Source organism: Apteryx mantelli, unplaced genomic scaffold, assembly GCF_036417845.1.
Source record: "Apteryx mantelli isolate bAptMan1 unplaced genomic scaffold, bAptMan1.hap1 HAP1_SCAFFOLD_40, whole genome shotgun sequence".
NCBI lineage: Eukaryota > Metazoa > Chordata > Aves > Apterygiformes > Apterygidae > Apteryx > Apteryx mantelli.
In genome coordinates this window covers 277,276-294,635 of record NW_027118755.1, presented here as the reverse complement: position 1 = coordinate 294,635, position 17,360 = coordinate 277,276, and the positions used below count along the sequence as shown (strand labels likewise).

The 17,360-nt window shown below is 47.7% G+C and overlaps 1 non-coding gene across 1 annotated transcript; it reads right to left on the bottom strand.

The window, feature by feature from the left end:
- Positions 1-4,848: 4,848 nt before the first annotated feature.
- LOC136996536 (U5 spliceosomal RNA) lies at positions 4,849-4,963 on the bottom strand. The gene has a single exon (XR_010887583.1). It is a non-coding gene; the product is annotated as a U5 spliceosomal RNA (small nuclear RNA).
- Positions 4,964-17,360: the final 12,397 nt, after the last annotated feature.

Below are 17,360 nucleotides of genomic sequence, written 5' to 3'. Positions count from 1 at the left end.
CAATAAAGAAATAAATATCCCTTCCTCTGGACTTCAACCTGCTTTTTTTTTCTTTCTGTTTTTTTTTTCCCCACATTGCTTTCAACCTTCATTCTCAACCATAACAACCTGCAGATTAATCGTCTTTGTCAAACTAAACATCCCCTCCTTCACAAGCCAGGGAGTCTTTTCACCCCAAAGTGCATTGCTAGGGTAGAGTGAGCTGGCAGATTTGTGGAGGGCCTGCTCCTGCACTGCAGTGAACGTGTCAGCAGAAGCCACCAGAGTCTGCTTCCACTCCCAGATCCTGCAAGGCTGAAAGTAGAGAAAAGTCAGAGGGGGCTGGGTGGGGAAGAGAGAGAAAATGCACATGATGCTAATAGGAACGCCTGAGCGAGAGGTCCTGCTGGAACACTAGGCCTCAAAACTCGCTATTGCTCCTGTTGGGTACCAGAGGTGTGAGGAAAACTGTACAAGGGCAGAGGTATTCTGTGAGCAGTAACTGGGTTATGGCATTGCTCTGGTATGCAAGCTGCTTGTGCTGAATTGCTACTAGGTAGCAGTACCAAGGCTAACATTAGTAAGACAATTGTGCCCAAAAGGAATCTAATGGAAATGAAATATAACCAGCATGATTCATAGGGTCAGAAAGGAGTCTTGGGATGCAAGACCACCTTCATCTAGATAACTCTACCAGGAGGACCACATTTGGTCTAAATTGCCTAGGTTAAGAGTGTTGGAAACACCAAATGTGAGTATGGATGTCCTAGAATGGGGGCCCAGGAGGAAGAAGGAATGAGAGGTGGGTTGTTTATTTGTGAGGAGTTTGGGTGGAGAAAAGGAGATGCAGGGGTGGTGGAAAGGTAATTCAGGAAAAGAGCACAATGGGGAATGAGGTATAAATTCAGGTGGAGGGCAATGAATGGGGGGATCTTAGGACAGTAGGAGCACAGAGGCCCACAGATGGTGGTACAGCTGACCTGTGGACCCAAGGCCCCTGGGACAGGGGAGAGAAGCCCCTTGGACAACCCACCAGACTCTCCATCAGGTCTTTGTTTAAAAGACTCAGTGTGGGAGGGTAGAATAAGAACATACACGTGCACACACACAAACACACACGGTTTTCCTTCCTGTAGAGGGACATTCTGATGTCAGGCTCTGACGCCTTCAGCTTCCCCTTGCCTCACAAGACATCACCTGTCTCTTTCTCAGAAAGAGAAAGACAAAAGGATGAGATGGCCATAGAAAATGGAAGCCTCCACAAGAGCTGCGGGCAACTACCAGTGAAGTTACCAGCTAAGAGCAGCCTGAGTTAGTCCTGCAAATGCTGAAGGTCAGCTTTGCTTTTACATTCGTGAGCATAAATAAAACTGTTTTTAAACTAGGACTAATTCTCCTAGGGCTATGATGGATTGTAGGCTATGGGTATTGTAAGTGTAAGTGAGAAAGGAAATAACAAAATGCTGTCTTGCTTTTCCTCTCCAAAATAAAACTGTTGAGTTGGAGCAAGCCCTTGGCTGTTGCAGTGAATTCCCTCTGAGTATGCAGGTCCATGAGCACAGAGCTCGAGGCAAGCATCTGGACCCACACCTTGCCAGGGACTTCCCTTTGGAGGGCTCAGGTTTCTCTTTCTGTCACTAATAAAATGCAGAAAAGAACATGCAAATGTGATGTTACATTTTGGAAAGTGCATGCAAGCAAAGCAGCAGAGTAAGGCCAAAATTAGGTGCTTCTGGAAAGCCCAGCCTTAAACAGGCAGGTGCTATTCCAGGTTAAAAGTAAGCGGGGGCTGGGTGGGCATGAGAGAGAAAATTAGCTTAATAGCAATAGGAGCATTCACAACTGAACGGAGTATAACAAATTGAAAAGACTCACGTAAATGGCAATGCTCTTTTCCAAAACGGATAATATACAAATACTAGAGATAAAGCAAAAAAGGTAGTAGCAAAGCTGATCAGCAGGTAGTCAGAGGAAGCCCCAGGAATCGTGAGCTCTTTAAAAGGAGCCCGGGCTGAGTGTTTCCTTTCCAGATGAAATTAATAAAATAGTTACAGATGATGGAAAAAGTTCTCATTCCTGTTGTTAAAATCAAAAGAGAGGGAAAGGAACACTGTCCCTAAAAGATTCCAATTGGAATAACATATCAAGATGCAGCCCCTCTGTCTGCAGAGACCTCAGAGAAGCTTCACTGCTAGCTATGAGAAACCTGGTGTGTGATGTGTGGCCAAAGGAAGGAAAGGGAACCTGCTAGATTTTATGATTTTTTTTTTTTTTGTATCTCCATAACTACACTCCTGCAGTGTTTGATCTCCACGCTGCACGAAAGGACACATATTGAAAAGGCAGTCTCCTCCCACAAACCTCAGCCACAGCACTGGGCAAGGAAGGGCTGGGAAAACTGTTTCTGAAAGCAGCACTTCTCCTAGGCAGATGTTCAGGTATTGGCTTTCAAAGCACAGAAGCCCCCCAGTAAATATTATTATTCCCCTTCTATGTGTGAGGTGAAAGGAAGAGATGACTAAGCTGGCTCGTCAGCAGAAGGAGAAGCAATGGGAGCAATGACCTCAGGGTTAGGACGCTGGACTAGGACTCCAGAAGCATAGAAGCCAAATCCTAGTTCCAATGGCAGCTCCTTGAGAGGTGGTGTAAAAAAAAAAAAACACCAACAGCAAACAAAAACAAAAAATCCTTCCTCTCTGCCTGGTTTCATAAGTCTTCCTGGTGCCATCATTTCCAAAGAGGAGGCATTAACCCAGAAACTCACCTGAGAAGCAACATAGAGGCCTATGAACAGAGGAAGGGCAACTTGCAACACCACGCACAGCCCAGTGCCAGGCGTTCTGAGCTTTCAAAGCTGCAGCCTTGCCCCATCAGCAACTTAGAAGCAAAAGTCAGCCCTCACCCCCAGCCCCCATGTTTCCCCAGGCAAGTAGCATGTAGGCTTCCCTCTCCCCTTGGGCGTTGCAGGGGGATCTTGCAGCAAGTCAGGTAGATGATGAGGGATGCATCAGCACAAGCAGGTGGATAAGCCAGAGCTAACACAGAGCAGCACATCGGCTAGGAAGGGCATCAGTACCTCCCCCAACAGCAGTTCTCTGGTGAAGTTACTCAGGCAACCCCCAGAAATGACTACAGGCTGTCCGATAATTTCAGCAGCCCATCTCAGTTCCATTTAGGCCAAGTTTTCAAGTCCTTGGTGCCCTTACAAGATCTGACAACGTTTAAAGCTGAAGCTGGGATTCTACGGCAGTCCCCAGCTGGAGCCTAGGGGCAGGTCGTTGCCTCTCCTGTGTGGTTTCTCTGAAGCCCTTCCTTTGGTGACTAGCTGACTGATTCATCTCATCTGCAGCACACACACATCAAGGACTCCTTTGTACCTCTAGGCAGATGGACCCACAAGGCTAGAGCTCCCTCCTCTCACAGATGGGAAAGCAGTACCGTGCCCCTGCAATTTCCAGAAAAGAGAGTTTTGATCTCTAGCCCTCCAGAAGATTCACATGTTCAACAGCTACTGGGGGCAAAATTACAGGCCTCTAGAGCCAGAACCTGGAGGCCTTGGGAGCCACTGGATGAGAGCAGCCCTTTGGCCTGGCAAGTGCAGCCATGCTCAGAGGTACTTCCAGGAGAAGAGCCAAGAAGGCAGGATTCCTGGGCACTTGTTAAAGAATATTGGACTGAAGCTGTCTAGAATTCATCGCTTAGCATACCTTGCTTAGCATTAGTAGCTAAATTTGCTGAAGCCTTAGGCTGCAAGCCGTGAACTTTCACCTAGATATTAAGTAAAAGAAAGTCCCAGAGAGGGTTCAAGTTCAAGTCAGAGAGATAAGGGGGGTGGAGGGGGCTGTAGAGAGAAAGAAGCAGTTTAGCATTAAGGAGCACAGAAGAAAGAAACAAAGGAACCACAAGACTGATTGCAGAGGACAAGATAAGGAAGTAGAAGAGCCAGGCAACTATGCAAGAAAGAAGTAATCACAAAGACTGGTTCTGAAGGACAAGAGAAGGGAGTAAAAGGGCCATTGACACCTATGCAGAAGTGCAATAAGAAATAAAGAACACACCTGGAAACCCCAGAAAGGACCAACCGGCAACTGGAAGACCTCCAACTCTAATATTATGATTGGTTCAGAACTATGGGGTGGATACTAGACTGGAAGGGTATAATTACCCAGGGATTTGTTCAAATGGGGTCTCTCTTCGGAGGCACCCAGCTTGAGCTGTAATTACCACACGTGTGTCATTAAAAATTATTTTGCTCTGATCTGACTTCAGACCTCTGCCTCAGCGGGAACCTATGGTCAAACCCTGTTATGGTGACTAATTTTCCATAACAGCTCTGGTGGATTGATCTTGCTACCTAAGGTCACAAACACTTCAACTGGAACTTGTCCACCAGGTCTGACATTTACACTGTTCCTCTGGCACACAGATTCCCTAGCGGCACATGGGATCACGCAACATGTCCCTCGGGGAAAGGGCCAAAGAGAGTCTCTATGCAGCATCATTTTTTAAAGAGAATTTGTGGAGGACTGCGTTTCTGGCAGACTTTAAAGTAACAGAACATCTGCCCTGCCGCAAACACACAGAAACATACCCACCCCCTCACAATCACACACAGTTTTCCTTCATGTAGAGTGGCATTATGATGCCCAGCTCTGAACCCTTCTACTTTCCCTTGGCTCACAAAACATCACCTGCCCCAGGGACCAGATGTTCTCCTGGCAGAAATGCTGCCTGCAGGTGCTCCTCTGAAGCTGCACTGGCAGGTCCCAGCAAGGGTACAGAGTTCACAGAATCACAGAATGGCTGAGGTTGGAAGGGACCTCTGGAGATCGTCTAAGTCCAACCCCCCTGTTCAAGCAGGGAAAAGAAAATTTCCGCTGAAATAAAGCCTCCAAAAATTCCTCAACACTTGTGCCTGTTCTTCTCCACAAAAATCTTTAGTAAAAGGCAAAAGATTTCTATGATCTGAAGAGAAACCAGATTTCAAAACCTTGCCTGTTGTGTTTAGCAGGAGCAAGGACTCCAAGGGCTGCAGGATAATCTATGGGCAGCACTGCTTCCACCACCAGCAGCGGTGTGCCAGTGCCCTGAGGGGCAAACCTGTTACTCGTGGCCTGCGGGTTTGCTGCATTGTCCTCTCCAGAGTTCACCTCCCTCGGGACTCACAGCGGCCCCCCCACTGCATTGCCTGGCAAGTTCCTCCACTTCCCAGGTGTTCGAGCAGAGTAAGGGCAGAAGAGGAAAAAGAAAAAAAAAAAAAGCCCATAAATTTGTTTTCTCTAAGGACAACTGTTTAGTTAACATGTTGCACTGAACTCTAATTATAATTCGCACGATAGTTGCCTATAGATGTAATGGTCAGCTTTATATATTCTTGGCCAGCAAAACTGAACTCACAGTCCACTGAAATATTACTTTAAGTCCTTTCTTTTCATAACTGTAGAAGTATTGCAAATGTTGAAAAGAAAATCCTTAAATGTTTTGCTTCTTTGTTCATTGGAATTTTCTTCTTACAACAGCATCATAGCTTTTCTCGTTGATGTTTAGGTATTATCTGGAAATGCAAAATACTTTTTTTTTTTCCCCCCTTCCCAGCTTTAGACTTCCTCCTCAGTTCCTACCAGCAAATTCTGGGAGACAAAAATTGCAGGAATTTAAAACAGAGAATGAAAAGGGAGAAGAAAAGGCTTTACTGGCAAGTCTTGCCTCCTGTAAAAACAAGCATATGCAGTATAGCAAAGAAGAACAAAGAGGCAACATCTAAACTGTATTAGTCCAGTCTCAGATTTTGTGCTGAAGTTTGCTCTTGTTTGGCTCCCCTGTTCTGTTGTTATCTCTGTTAATACGTCTGCAGTGTTGGAAGTGTCCTGCAAAGACACCACAGTCTCTTGTGGAGATTTTGTACAGCTGAGTTATCTCTTTTACATAGTTTACTGTCTTGTGGGATTGTGTAGGGACACAAAACTTGCACCTGCTTTGATTTTTCTCACACTAGAGCTCTTACTGCTGTCTTAGATTGAAAGTGTTTTGGTTAGGAGAGAAGGGTTGCTGTTTTGCAGGTGGGGGCACTTCTCCATGTTTTTGCCCTATAGAAATCTCTTTTATTCTTCTTTTTTTTTTCCTTTTTTTTATTATTATTACAGATGCTGTCTATTCTATGGTCCTCTTCCCAGGAACTGGCAAGACAGTGCTTGCTCAAGCTCTTGCTAATGAATGTAGCCGGGGTGACAGGAGAAGAGCCTTCATTACGAGAAAAGGTGCTGATTGCCTAAGTGAATGGGTGAGAGAATCTGACCAACAGCTTCATTCATTACTTGAGCAGGTAAGGGGGAGCTAAGGTAAGGTGCCTGGGAGCATCTTGGTATCTCTGCACTGCAGTTGCTCTAGTATGTCAATTGTTTTCTTATGCTAGTGGCAGCCAAAACTGGAGGCAGTACTCCATGTGTTGTCTAAGGCATGCCTAGTAAAGGGGGATCATCTCTTCCCTTGCTCTACCAGCTCCGTTCCTGTTGATACAGCTCTGTGTGCTGCTAGCCTTCGTCCCTGCTAGGGCATGCTGCTGGCAGATGCTCCCGCCTGTCTACCAGGCCCCCAGGGTCTGGTCAGCAGAGCTGTCACCCTGGCAGCAAGTCCCCAGCCTGCATGGCCACAGGGGTTAGTCCATACCAGGCGCAAGACTTTGCATTTGTCCCTTGCTTCATTTCATGAGGTTCATGGCTACAAGGATGCTGTGGAAGATCATGTCAGAAGTGCTGCTAAAGATGGGATAGGATAGCTACCAGAAGCTACTGCTTCTAGCTATTACTGCTGAGGTTTGATGCTTCCCCTGTAGATCAGAGACATAACTGATGCAAACCAGCATCACCACCATCTGTAGGCATGTACACATCTACTGTCAGAAGACCCGCCGTCCTCTATTCTGAACTCATTTTTTTGCCTTATGCTCCATTCTTTCTGAGTTTGGGCCCAACTTTTCAGTGCCCTTGCACCTCCTTTTCTCCACCTAGATTCCACCCTGCAAAACCTGGCACAGTGCCCTGGGAGAGGTGCATCCCTGCAGTGCCTGTCTGATATGAACTGGAGTAACAGTGGGACATCCTGTGTCCTAACAACAGCTCCCCTCTCCCCACGGCATGTCTCCGTGGAGCCCCAGCATGCAGGCCTGAAGGGTGCTGGGAGCAGGTTGCCTGGTGCCCCTTCATCCTGGGCTGCTGGGCTCCAAGCACACCTTTCACAGCAGCAGAACTGCTCCAGATCTCTCCCTTATTATACCATTGTGTTGGGTGACCTGACTCAAGGAATAATATGGCTGGGTATGTTCTGCATGCCCTGACATTGAACAGAAAATCATGCCATGAAACTGTGGGGTTGTTATTTACCGGAGCCCTACATGTATACCTGCATTTTTTGGCCTGGTGTGATGTTCAGGTGATTCTCAGGAGAAGGTGGCAAAAGAGATGCTGCACCTGTTGAAAAATCAAGGAGGATTTGGAATGAGAAGCAAGGACTGAGGGACTGCAGATGATTACAAGAGAAGAGGAAGCAAGAAAGGAATGTTTAGAAACTATTTTCAGACTGCAGGTGCCAGAGAAGGTAGTGATCACTAATGCAAGTCCTGAGAGGGTATAAAAGAGAGGCCAAGTGTGCCCGTGAACACAAAGGTCCCCCTTAGATCTGACCACATCTGGGAATGTTGCAGGGCCTGCAGTGTGAAAGGCAGACAGTTTGGTGGCAGTGGCTGGACAGGATTTTTCTGGTCCAAAGGGGAGGGTGAAAAAGTACGGCTCAGGAAATGTTAGTATCCTTCCAAAACTGATATAAACAGAACTGCACGCCTTGCCATACATGTAGCTATGTCTCTTCAGACTGTGAGACAAATTCATGTTCTCTGGCAGCTTGCTAGGGCAGGAGCCCCCAGTGTTTTAAACTGAGGTCAGCCAGATGACGCTGCTCAGGGCAGCTTAATCAGCACGGTGCCATTTGACTCCTGTACATCTTTTTCTCTTTTTCTCTTCTTTTCCTTTTTTCTTCTTTTCTTTTTATTTATTTATTTTGGTGCCTGGATTCAACAAGAGATTGCTCCTAACACAGAGACATGCCAGTAAATGTATTTAAGCTTGAGGTGGCCATTTCTGCCTTAGACATAAAAGAGTGTATGTAAGCTGTATGCAAGATGCTTGATGGAGTCAGGCATTATTCATGGGCAATTTGGGGGTATTCCAATGCTGACCTCAGTTAGTCAAGGCTCCTAAGACTTCTCTTATGTCCAGAAATCAGCTTCCAAGTTGTTCTAGTTTCTCAGCAGAGTCAGAGGAGAACAGTCATGGTTTTTTGGATAAACACCACCAAAGGATACACTTATACTCTCTATATCAAATGAACATAAGTTTTTGTTGTTGTTGTTGTTGTTTGTTTGGTTTTTTGTTTTTTTTTAAGAAGAGATAGGGTCTTAAGTATTCCTGGTGCATTTGTGCATGTTACATCCATAGCTAATTTTACTCTACAATAACATCACATCTTGAATTACCCACATATCAGCTAAGTCTTTTTCTCCAGGCAAAAGAAACCTTGTGGTAATTTCCTCTTCCCTGTTTTTCTGAAACACTGTAGAAACAAAAATTGATGGAGAAAAAAAAAAGGCATATCATCCCCCCCCCCCAAAAAAAAATGGCAAGATCTTATTTCCCAAAGTGCAGACTGTAAAGCCAGAGGTACCTGTAATACAGATGTTATGTGGAACTAGCTCTTGCTCCTGTCCTCTCTCCAGGTCAGCAGATATGACTGCTCTCATTTCCAAAGTCTCAGCCTCTCGGGGGTCTCGAGGAAGAGTTTCCCGGAAGGATGGAGTGAGTTGAAGGGGAGGTGAGGCTGCTGCTCTTCTTATTGATTTCTGAAACATTGTGTGGGCAGGGGCAGACCAAAGACCAGACCATATTGCTTCCCTGGGACTTCTTACCCCATGTGTGGGGAATTTGCTCATGCCATGGCCATGTGACATATGGGCACCAGAACAGCTCAGGTAAGCTGAAACCCTGTATTTCAAAAAGCTGCGTGAGAGTAACACCAAACAATCCCTACACAGCAATGGCAATAGTGCCAGGTGTGTTTGCTGCAGGCTGTGAAACACATCCCCAACACTGGCTGATTAGAAAAATCAGCTTAACTCACAGGTGCTCCTTCCCTTGTGAGTACTTCATTCAGGGCAGAAAAGGCTTTTAGCACTGTTTCATGTAGAAGAGCAAGGCTTAGGAAAGGATGAACTAAGGGGGCTGGGTCTGGTGTCTTCTAGGAGCCCGTCCCTCTAGTCAGCATTCACTTCATGATGGAAAACTTGTCCCAGAATGCCCACTCTCTCTCTCTTTTCAAGTTGTGTGCATGCCACCAGAGGCTTTTCTGACCTTTCACTCCCAAAATAGGCAAAAGCACCCCCAGAAGTCACCCTTCTCCTACAGACAATCTGCAGTCTGAACCCATGGCTTTGATACTGTGGTGATAATCCCCTGGTATTTAGGTTAGCACTCACCACTCTGCTCACAGCGGAGTCACAGATCCTGACCTGGGAAGATCTGGGCAAGCTTGACCACATCTCCTAGCCCCTGGCTCTGGCAGAGACAGACATCCAGCTGCCATGGCCTCCCATGGCAGTGGCACATGGCCAGGCCTCGGGTTGGATGAGTGCCCCTTGGCACAAGGGAAGCTCCCCGTTGTACACACACTCCCCGGTGGAGGGGCAGCCGTGCTGAGCCCACAGCAGTCAGCTCACAGCTGCTCTGTGCAGTGCTGAGGCTGTCACACAGAGCCAAGCAGGCAGAAGTGCTGTGGTTCAGCTGCCTTTGCAACTAGCTGAGCAAATAGCTGCAGCAAAGCAAAAGCAAGGAGCAGCTGGTTGCCAGGGAAGGTTCAGCTCACAGGCTGTGCTCACTCCAAGCATGGGTATCCTGGATCTTTCTGCATGTGTCTGCCTCAGGCTCTGCTCTCTCCTGAGGAACTGGCAGCAGTGACAGCTTTCCTTCTGCCTGTGTGGTATGCGTTCTGGTCATCTCAGAGCTCCCAGTTCTGCCAAGAGCGGTCAGCACAAACCCAACAGCTTTGCAGTCATTCATTTCTGGCTCCATGGAGGGTTGTGAAGGAAGAGATGTTGCTAACATGAGATAACTGTCCTCTCTTCCTCTGGCAAGTGGCACTGCCTGTTTGTTCAGTCAGTTAGGGAGGGGGGCCTTGGCCTCTGCAGTCCCTCCACCCCTGCTATCCCTGGATCTTACAAATTCAGTGCCATGAGTACAGCCTTAGGCAAAAAGGATGCACTTTCCCTGTTTTGAGGCTGGCGTCCTTCTTGCCTAAGATTTCAAAGCTGAGATGCAGAGACAGTTCAAGATGCAGAAGTTACACGTTGCAGTTGTTAAGTGTTATCTGATAGGATGAGCGTTTTGTTGCCATTGACTTTGTGTACTTTTATACCTATCATTTGCTGTGCCAGCTGCTAGCGTGGGGCACTACTGGGCCTTCTAGGAAAGCCCAAAGAAAGAAACCCCCTGAAAGTGCCAAGTTTTTCTCAAGTAAGGCATTGAGCTATCATCCTTGCACTCGCCCATGCAGGTAATGCAGTGGTCCTGAACTCACAGCACAAGCCTCTCACTTGGCCCTGCAGTCAATGTCTTTTGCTATGTAGAATATTAAATAAATTGAAGTGTTATTTATTTTCCCTTGTAGGAGCCAACCAGCCCTGTCAAGACTTCACTTGCTTCCGTGGTCTGAGAGAAAGGCTCTGAGATTGCAGATACTGTCCCAACAGAAAGCACTGGCTGGCCCCTCTGTTCCAGCCGTACCAAATGCACCCTGGCAGCGCAGGTCCCAGGCACCCACCCTGAACCCACTGCTCTGCTAATCATCTTGGTGTCAGCCAAGAAGTGCCCACTCCCTCAGTCCCCAATCCCACCTTTGGCAGAGGGTGCTGCCGCAGTCATCGGCCACTGAGCCAGGCTGGGCTGCTTGGGCTCTGTGCTGCTGCCCTCTGCCTTTTCTTTTAGGAAGGCCAAGGCAGGGACAGGTTTGAGGGAAAGCACTTGGTTGTTGACTGGGGGGGGTCCCTACTGTTTCAGCCTATGTCTGTAGAGCAGAAATAAAACACATGTGAGGACATGAAGGAGCTCCGGATCTCAGCCACAAGAGATGTCATGTCATGGTAGGTAAGGAGATTTTCAGCTAAGGACAATGCGTTTGGGAGAGTGATTGTGAAACCACTTGTCAGGCTGTTCATCTAAATCTACCCAGTACCCCTGAGCCCCATTCCATACCCTAAGCCCTACCACTAGCCTTTAACCTCTTCCCCTCCAACAGTCCCAACCTAAACCCCTCACTGCTAAGCCGGAACACATAACCCCTTCTCTAATCTCAAGATCCTCACTAAACTTCTGATCTCATGCCCTGCTTCCTATCCATCAAAAGTTAGCCGATACCATGGCTTTCATTCCTAAGACTCATCCCGAACTTCAAGCCAAAATCCTGTGCTGAAAAGCATGCTCATACACTATTGCCTGACAATAAATATTGAACAGAACACGGAACGTGCTGCTAAGGCTTTAAAGAAATCACTAACTCTCCTCCTTAACGCTAACAAGAGACATCTAATGCCTATGTGAATCCTGCACAATAACCACAGAGCAGAAAGTGTAACTTGATGCCTGAAGCCTAATGCATGAGGGTAATGCTCGCACTTGTAAGCTCTAATCACATTCCTCAAACCCCAGATCCTTCCACCCATCCTCAAAGACCACCTCAAACATGTTTCACCCCTGAGAGACAGGGGAAGGCCAGGGGCTATGTGGAGAGAAAGCACGTGGAGATGAGATGAGAGAAAAGAGGCAAATAAAAGAAAGCGGCAGGTGAAAGTATGGGGGCTGGGCTATAGGCTGTGAGGTCACTTGTGCTACAGGAATCTCCTTGGTGAAGAGCATCAGGCGGGCATTGTGAGGTCCTCAGGGGAAAGTGGAGGGTCTTTCCAGGAGTTCTGAGAGGTTCTGGGAAGGCAGAGGCAGGGAGAGGTTGTAGGGAGAGCGCTTGGGTGCTGATGAGGAGGTGCTCTGTGTTCCCTCGGCGGAGCATGCAGGAGCTGCAGGAGGCACGTGAGGACAGGAAGGGCTCTGCGATGTCATCCATCAGAGAGGACATGTTCTGGTGAGGTAAGGGGCCTTGAGGTAGAGGTGCTGGCGGTGGGAGAGGGCCTGGGAGAGTCCCTGTGGGAGGTCCCTACCCCAAGACGAAGCACTAAGCTGAAGCCCTACCCTTCTGCTTTGCCTCCTTCCCCTCCTCTAGTTGCTAAGGCCAAACCCCAGGTGCTACGCTGAAGCCTCAATCTTTGTCTGCTTCCCCAAACTCTGATCCTGTGCTGGAAGCTAATGCCTAAACCCCATCACTTTCCTTGAGAGGCTAATCTGTACTTGAGCCCTCACCCCCACTCCAACCCAAAGTCCTCTGCCCAAAATCTAGCCCCTACAGCAAAGCCAGAGCAAAAATGCCAAGGTGCTCTGTGTTCCCTCAGCGGAGCATGCAGGAGCTGGAAGCAGCCACGTGAGGACAGGAAGGGCTCCCCGATGTCAGCCGTCAGAGAGGACATGTTCTGGGGAGGTAAGGGGCCTTGAGGTAGTGGTGCTGGCGGTGGCAGAGGGCCTGGGAGAGTCCCTGTGGGAGGCCCCCTACCCCAAGATGAAGCACTAAGCTGAAGCCCGACTCTGCCTCCTTCCCTCCTTCCCCTCCTCTATTTCTAAGGCCAAACCCCAAGTGCAAAAGTGAAGCCTCAGTCTTTGTCTGCTTCCCCAAACTCCGACCCTGTGCCAGAAGCTACTGCTTATCCCTGATGGCTTGCCTTGAAGGTCTGGAGCAGGCTCGAGCCCTCAGCCCCACTCCAACCCAAAGCCCTCTGCCAAAACTCTAGCCCCTACCCCAAACCCTGAGCACAAACCCCCAAAACAACAACACTCACACAGCACCCAAAAGCTTTCCCTCTTCCCAAGAAGCACAAAGGCCAAACGTTCTGCTGATGCCTGAAGCCTAAGCCCAAAAAAGCTGCTCCCTGGCAGCCCCTAAGCATCCAGGCGTCTTGTAAGCCTAGCTGGAAGGGTTTTGGTGCATGGGAGGGAGAGGAAGGACAGGGCGTGTGAGGTGTTGGCGTGAAAGTGATGGAGCTGAGAGGAGAGGCAGGCAAGAGGGAGGTGCAGGTGAAGGTGTGAGGGCTGGTCTGGGGGTTGTGAGGTCACTTGTGCTGCAGGCATCTGCTTGTTGAGGAGCATCAGGAGGGCATTGTGAGGTGGTCAGGGGAAGGTTGCGGGTCATCCCAAGAGTTCTGAGAGGTAGTGGGAGGGAAGAGCTAGAGGCAGGGTGGAGGAACATTGCTTCTTTCTTGATAGGGGTATCTCTTTTGTTTCAGCACCTGACTGCCCAAGGGAAGAATGCAGTCTGTGAGGACATGTGGACTCCATTTTCTCGGACACCAATGGCTCCGTAATAGCATCTACGGAATCCAAAGCACTATCCTAAGTGCAGTGCCTGAACACTTCACTCTTCTTCCAAAATTATAGTCATAAAAGTGGTGATGGAATGGTATCTCAAAAGGGCTTGTTGCTTTAGTTTGGTTCTCCATGGGCTCAGCTTGATGTGTTCAGTGTCCCATTGTAACCTGTTTGGGAATGAGATTCAGATTCAGGGTTTGCTTTTTGGGCCCTGAGTCAGTGGAGATGGCGAACAATCCCACAGTAGCTTTCCTGAGGCTGTGACGCACGTGTGGGGGCTGGTGATGGCTGACCATGTTCCTGGAGAGGAAATAAGCTGCCAGGGGAGCTCAGCGCATTTCCGGGAACATCATACAGTGGGGGTGAGCAGTGAGTGGAACCTCACAACACAAGAGACTATCTGACGTGGAGTCACCGAGTGGTAAAGAGCAAACTCAGGAAATGCATAGGTAAAGGAGAGCTCCGTAGTCCCAGGAGAGGCAGTGGAGACCCAGCAGGCTCAGGGAAGAGAGGCTGCAGAGTCATCCCTTGTCCTCTCTTTGAAATGCCGTAGGCTGGCTCCAGTGCAGCCCCATAACATACCTTGTGTCCTTGGAAATGCTGCCTGGTCCCTCTGAGCACCCTCCACAGCCGCATAAAATGGGAGGCAGGGACTGCCAGTGGCATGATAACTATCCCTTGGGGTCTTTCTGCTCTGACAAGAATGGGCACTGGCGAGTCCCCCCCTGGCCCTGTGGCACCACCACTGGCTGTCTGCTGAGCAGCAGTGCCTGCACAGAGCCTTGCAGGGAGCACAGGGGAGGGGGACCTGGAGCAGATGGCCAGGCTAGCGTGGACACGCTCATCTGGGGAAAGGCTTTCTGGGGAGCAGGGATGTGCCTGGAGGGGAATAAGGGAGTGGTTCCCAGGAAAGGTGAGAAGTGTCATGGGTTCTTTATAAAAACTGCTAAGGATATGCATATGATCAGCAACTGTAATTTGTGGACACTGTGTGGTTCAAATCTGAATGTGATACAACCTGGCAGCTCTGAGAAATACCTGAGTCTTCGGAACAACCCTTGGGTTGGACTATCAAGACCAGAGTTGCAGAAGAAACTTAAGTCCTGGACATTGTTCGTGTTTTCAGAGGATAAGTTGTCAGAGGGCCAGCTTACCCAAATAAATGGACAACTACTTGATGGGCAATTTTTCTCACGATCATGTCACCACCACCAGCTGACTTAGGTTGGCTGGGTCACCTTAACCTGGAAAAGGGACCTATGTATAAGCACATAGGTGTTTAATAAATAGCCACGTGCCACATCATCTAATTAGTGATGCTCATGAATGGATGAACAAGATTCTCCCTGTCCCTATCTACCATCCAGAGAAACCACAGCCAAGGGAATGGGCTTGGTGCAATCAGTGGGGAAAGAAGACCCTACTGAGATTGACTCTAGTCTGGCACTGAGACGAGGCATGAGAGGTCTGAATGGACCTCTCTGAAAGGACATGAGAATAAGTGGGACACTACTCTGATGTTTTCTTCACTCACTTGGCTAGGTAGAGTTGATCAGGTGCTGGGCATGGCTAGACAAACATACTGACCTGTCCACACTCGGCCAGTCCATTTTAAACTCTTTTCCCTCATGCTTCTTTCTCTCCAGGCCACTCTGATCCCTTTCCCCACCTTTGGTCCTTCTCCTAAAGATCCCTTAAAGTCTCACACATTCCTGAAGTCCCCTTAAAGTTCTACACAGTTCCCAAATGCTCTTGTCCTGCTTCCCATGATAAGTCCTCTACCCCTTTAGGCAATAACCCCTTCAGTCCATGAGGCTTTCAAGGAGAGTCACGCGGGTGGACTCATCTTGGAGGGTGACACTCCCTCCAAGGCCCCAGGGACAATGGGCTAATCACTCTCCTTTGACGGCCCTAGGAATATCCAAGTCAGGGTGCCCCTTTGCACTGATTAGGTTACTGGCATTCCTCTGCCATCACTGTTCACCTGTTCTTTGTATTCATGGTGACTAGCCTTCAAACACATAAACTTACAGTTTAGTCCAGTGTTTGGCCCATACCTTCTGTAAGCATTAACAAGCCACATAAACTATATGCAGAGGAGGTACTGTGCAACTCTGGGCACAGTGTAATCTGCTTTTCCATAAAAGGTATTCTTATGAAAAACAGACACTGGCTAAGGTTGAACGATAAGAAAACAGAAGTAAATGGGAGAAGACAGGAAGCGGCTTCTTGGCGACCTTGCCCCACCCCTTGCAGTCGACTTCCGAAGAAAAAATTGGATCTCATTTTTGCTCCTGTTGTAGATGACTGCATTAATCACTGCAGATACCTCACAGTAAAAAACAAACAAACAAACAGACAGACAAAGAGCTACTATGGGGTTAGTAGCTAGTAGAGCTAGACGAGGAGCTAGCTGCAGGTTTTAGGTAGGTATATATAGTAGTGTAAACAAGGAAGGAGAAAGCAGGAAGGCGGAAGAAAAGAAGTCACACCACCCTCCTGTAGAGGGTATTCTTAGAACCACAGTGAAGCTCTTAAAATATGGCATTATTATGAATACAAAAGAGCCCATGACTAAAACCAAAACCAAGCAGCCTGTTTTCACAGAAGTATGAATCGGAGCAAGACAGTAAGGAGATTTCACAGAAGGTCTGGCTCAAGTCATTGCCTCTGCTGAAGGATACAGCACACATGCGGAATGGTGGATTGCAAGGAAGCACTTGCATTGTCTTTGGCCACTTTTAAACAAATATTGACTCTTAAAGACCTAAAAACACTTAAAAGATCTCAGACTCAAAGAGTGGTCTTATGGGAACAGGAGATCAGGAGCCTTGGGACACTGTCTCTTACAGTATCCAGCCTGGAGCATTGTTTAGGAGAGTAAGAATCTCTTTTGACACCTTCAAGTACATAGCATGAAAGTTTTGCACTGAGGGATTACTTGAGGCCCTAAGAGAAATATTTATCATCATCATCATCATCATCATCATCATCATCATCATTAAATAACATTGTTAAAAATGATAACAACAACAATACTACAGGCAGCCTTTTTAAGGCGTATGGTAGGACTCTAAACATGGAATGTGTTGAGCAAATAAGTATTGTGTGAAACATACCTGGCATGTTAGTGAAGTTTATGAATATGTGGGGGGGGGAAGAAAAAACCTGTAGGACAGGTAAGAATCAAAAGATCACTCCAGCTATTACTCTTAGTCCCCATCACCCAAGCTTACCTTACCTTTAAGCCCTAAGGATCAATTCTGGAACCTTTCTTCAAATGGAATCCACCATTCCCACTCATTTTGAGATTAAGGGAGAGATTCAATTTGAAATTAAGACACCTAAATTTGGGGCTCCAAATGTACATTCCTCCCTGTGAGACAAGTGCCTAAACAGCAGTTTTAACCACTGTGGATCTAGGCAATGGGTTGGAATTCACTTGCATAAACACAGGTGTCTAACACCATCTCAGGTGCCCTAGGATATCTGACATCCATACAGGGCTGGTGGATCTGGCACAGGACCCATGCCTTTCTGGAGCAGCAGAGAGATACCAACTGAGATACCCAGAGTATTTCAAGTGGCATGGCATACATGTCTGTACGTGGCCAACTGAATCCCACAGAAACAATTGAATCCCTCCTTCTCTATCGGCTTTAGGATAAGATGAATCATGCCCTGACTTCTCTTGACAGCTCTGACTGGGGGTGGGATTCAGCTGCCTAAAAGAAAGAAAGAAAGAAAGGAAGGAAGAAAGGAAGAAAGGAAGAAAAAGAAAAGAATCAAGTGACATTTGAGGGTAAATCACTCTAATAAAGGTGTTTTTATTAAAGTATCACTCTCTGGAGCTGCTTCTCTTTTCCAGTTGGATGA